We start from the raw sequence: 4,514 nt of genomic DNA on the forward strand, positions 1-4,514 counted from the left end.
TAAATGCTTCTAAACATACCTGATCGAAATTAAAAGGCACATCTTTTTCTAGTAATTTATTCAAAGGCTTAGCTATTTTAGAAAAGTCTTAAATGAATCTTCTATAAAACCCAGCATGTTCGAATTAGGAGGAGGTAGTTTCTCAATGGCTTCAATTTTAGATTTATCAACCTCAATCCCTTTACTAGAAATTTTATGTCCTAACACAATACCTTCTTGAACCATAAAATGACATTTTTCCCAGTTAAGTACAAGATTTGATTCCTCACATCTTATTAAGACTCGTTTTAAATTTTTAAGGAAAAGATGGAAATAATTACCAAAAATCGAGAAATCCTCCATAAATACCTCCATGATGTCTTCTACGAGTTCGCCAAAAATGGCCATCATGCAACACTGAAAAGTAGCGGGAGCATTACATAATCCAAAAGGCATTCTACGATAAGCAAATGTATCGTATGGACATGTAAATGTAGTTTTTTCTTGATCTTCAGGAGCTATTGGGATTTGAAAATAGCCAGAGAGTCCGTCTAAAAAACAGTAGTACATTTGTCCTAACAATATTTCCAACATTTGGTCAATGAATAGAAGGGGGAAGTGATCTTTTTCTCGTGGCATCATTTAGCTTCCTATAATCAATGCAAACTCTCTAACCTGTGACTGTCCTTGTTGGGATTAATTCATTATTTTCATTGGCTACAACAGTCATGCCTCCTTTCTTAGGAACAACCTGCATGGACTTACCCAAGAACTGTCAGAAATAGGATAAATAATTCTAGCATCTAGGAGCTTAATTACCTCAGCTTTAACAACTTCCTTCATGTTAGGGTTCAGTCGTCTTTGGGCTTGCATGCATGGCTTATATTTGTCTTCCATTAAAATTTTGTGGGTGCAAAAAGAAAGGCTGGTCCTTTTAATGTCAGAAATTTTCCAAGCTATGGCCCTTTTATGCTTTCTTAAGACTTGGAGTAATTCCTCTTTCTCTTTGGGTTACAAATTAGACGCAATAATTACTGGTAATGTAGAGTTATTTCCAAGGAATGTATATTCCAAGTGATTCGGCAATTGTTCAAGTTCCAGTTTGGGAGGTTCTTCAATAGAGGATTTTTCCTTAGGTTTATCGTTTACCTTAATACCTTCATATTCTGCTGGTCTTGGGGAGGGTTCATTGGGATTCAGTTCAGTTCCTATCTAAGAATTATCATCCCCCTCCTCTCATTGGGCAAGACACAGTTCCAACGTGTGCTTATATATGATTTCCTAAAAAGAATCTTTAGTAGCATGATCAATAGAGTCAATAAAATAACATGAGTCATCCCGTTCCCTAGAAAATCTCATGGCATCATAAATTTTAAAGATAATCTCTTCGTCACCTACTCTAAGTACCAATTTACCATCACCTATATTAATAACATCCCTAGCAGTGGCTAAAAATGGACGACCTAAGATTAAAGGCACTTCAACATCCTCATCCATGTCAACCATAAGGAAATCAACAGGGAATATGAATTTATCGACTTTTACAAGTACATCCTCTATAATTCCCCTAGGATATTTAACAGATCTATCAGCTAATTGAATACTCATCCTAGTAGGTTTAGGTTCACCAAGACCAAGTTATTTAAACATTTTATATGGCATCAAGTTAATGCTAGCGCCTAAATCAGCTAGTGCCTTATCAACATCCAAACTACCAATTAGGTAGGGAATAGTAAAACTTTCTAGATCTTTTAGTTTGGTTGGTAGTTTATTCTGGAGTATGGCCGAGCATTCCTTATTAAGCTCCACTGTAGATAAGTCTTCAAACTTCTTTTTGTTTGTTAAAAGCTCTTTTAAAAAATTTTCATATGTAGGCATCTGCGATATAGCTTCAACAAAAGGTAAGTTAATATGCAGTTGTTTAAAAAGTTCAAGAAATTTACCGAATTGTGCATCCATGTGGTCTTTCTTCAACTTTGCTAGATATGGGATTGGTGGTTTATATTCCTTTGTCATTGGATTGTCATTATTTTCGAGTTTTTCTCCTTTGTCTCTTTCAGCTTCTTGTGGTGGCTTCTTTTCGAATTCAGTTAACACTTTCCCACTCATTAGTGTAACTGCTTTCACATGCTCTTTTGGATTGGGCTCGGTGTTACTAGGTAAACCTCCTGGTGGCCTTTCTGAAATCATCTTAGCCAACTATCCAATTTGATTCTCGAGTCCTTGGATCGACGCTTGCTGATTTTTAAGTGTCGTTTCAGTGTTCTGAAAACGAGTTTCTGCGACTGAAATAAATTTTAACATCATCTCTTCAAGGTTCAGCTTTTTCTATTACTGGTAAAGTTGTTGTTGGAAGCTTGGAGAATGTTGTGGTATCTGATTTCCTTGGCTTCCCCATGATAAATTTGGGTGGTTCCTCCAACCTGCATTGTAAGTGTTATTATAAGGATTATTTTGAGGTTGAAGATTATTACCCATAAAATTTAGTTGCTCGTGTTTCATGTTGAGGCCATAAGTAGGTATTCTAAGTTGCTCGTTCCACCTCCACTTACTTCGCACTGCATTGCTGGGTGAACCTATAAAGAACCAAGAAAATCATCAATTTTTTTATTCAAAAGTTCTCCTTATTTGAGAGCATGGTGACCGAATCGACGTTAAAAATGCTGGTTGTTTTTGTTGGCTTTGTCCTCATGACTTGCCACTGATAATTATTCAGTGACATCTCTTCTATAAATTCATAAGCATCCTCAGGTGTCTTATTATTGATAGTTCCACCAGCAGCTGCGTCAATCATCTGTCTAGTCAAAGGATTTAGGCCATTGTGAAACGTTTGAACCTGAAGCCAGAGTGGTAACCCACGGTGAGGGCATCTTCTCAAAAGGTCCTTGTATCTCTCCCATGCATCGTAGAGTGTTTTTAAATCCATCTGCACAAAAGAAGAGATATCATTACATAATTTAGCCGTTTTAGCCGGTGAAAAATATTTTAATAAAAAATTTTCGGTCGTTTGTTCCCAAGTAGTGATTGACCCTCGTGGTAACGAGTTCAACCACTGTTTAGCTTTGTTCCTCAATGAAAAAGTGAATAACCGAAGGCGAATGGCATCATCAGAGATTCCATTAATTTTAAAAGTGTCACAAAGTTCCAGAAAATTTTGCCAAGTGAGCGTTGGGATCCTCGTCCTGCAAACCATCAAACTGAGCAAATTTTTGCATCATTTGGATTGTGTTAGGTTTTAGTTTAAAATTATTTGCAGCTACAGCAGGCCTAACTATGATTGATTCAGTTCTTGTTAAAGAAGGTTTAGCATAATCATACATAGTACGCGGAGCAGGATTCTGATTAGCAGCAATCGCAGGAGGTAGCAGATTTTCCTGATTTTTAGCCATCTCCTCGGTTGTAACACCCCGTACCCGAGTCCGTTACCGGAATCGGACACGAGGTGCACACAGACTTAACTATTTTCACAGTCCATTTAGAAATTTCCAGACTAGCTGGTCACTGCATCACTGTCGGCTTAAAAATCATATCTTGAGTTTCAAAGCTCAAAAATTAGTTTTTTAATTTTTCCCTGAAACTAGATTCATATGTCCATCTACAGATTTTTTTCTAGAATTTTTGGTCAAGCCAATTAGTACAGTTTATTAGTTAAAGTCTCCCCTATTCCAGGGTTCGACTACACTGACCTTCGTGCGTTACGAATTGAATATCTCCTTGTACAGGGCTTTAATACTGATGCCGTTTGTTTCTATAGAAACTAGACTCAGAGAGGAATCTATAAATATATGGCATGACTCCTAATTATCTCTGGTTAATTTAAAATGAATTTCCAAAGTCGGAACAGGGGATCCAGAAACCGTTCTGTCCCTGTTTCACGAGAACTTTAATATCTCTTAACATATAACTCATATGACAGTTTCGTTTCTTCCATATGAAAGTAGATTCATCAAAATTCATTTACATAATTTATTCACTATTTAATACCATTCCTACTATTTTTAATGATTTTTCACATCCACATCACTGCTGCTGTCAGCATCTGCCTTTAAGGTAGGCTTTACCTATTTCATGATTTCCATGATTCAATTAGCCCTTTTTGCATACATAGCACAAAGTGTGATCATGATTAACCATTCCAATGGCTAATCGTTTCAAAACAATTCCATACCTCATAATGATCAACATACAAACGATTATGGTACTATGCTAAAAACGTATATAAGCCATTTCGCATGGCTTTCCAAGTTTACACAAAACCGAAAGGTACATGACCTTCAACAAAAGGGTAGTCCTATACATGCCATTTCAAAGTTCAACCAAAATTGTACCAAAATGGGGGCTTTGATAGTGTGGGAGACTTCGACTTCCAAAAATCCCGAGTCCGATAACTGACGAGCCAAAATCTATAAACAAAGATACAGAGAAAACGGAGTAAGCAATTTATGCTTAGTAAGTTTGAGCAAGAAATTCCAGCACAACAAAAGCATAGCATTCATAAAGCCAACGGATAATTTCATATGCACAAATTCTCAATA

General features: G+C 36.6%; 1 non-coding gene across 1 annotated transcript; it reads left to right on the forward strand.

Annotated features, from left to right (window-relative positions):
• Positions 1 to 2,831: 2,831 nt before the first annotated feature.
• On the forward strand, positions 2,832 to 2,938 carry LOC128286352 (small nucleolar RNA R71). Its single transcript, XR_008276895.1, has one exon. It is a non-coding gene; the product is annotated as a small nucleolar RNA R71 (small nucleolar RNA).
• The last annotated feature ends 1,576 nt before the right edge of the window (positions 2,939 to 4,514 follow it).

Source organism: Gossypium arboreum, chromosome 12 (assembly GCF_025698485.1).
Source record: "Gossypium arboreum isolate Shixiya-1 chromosome 12, ASM2569848v2, whole genome shotgun sequence".
In the NCBI taxonomy this organism is placed as follows: Eukaryota; Viridiplantae; Streptophyta; class Magnoliopsida; order Malvales; family Malvaceae; genus Gossypium; species Gossypium arboreum.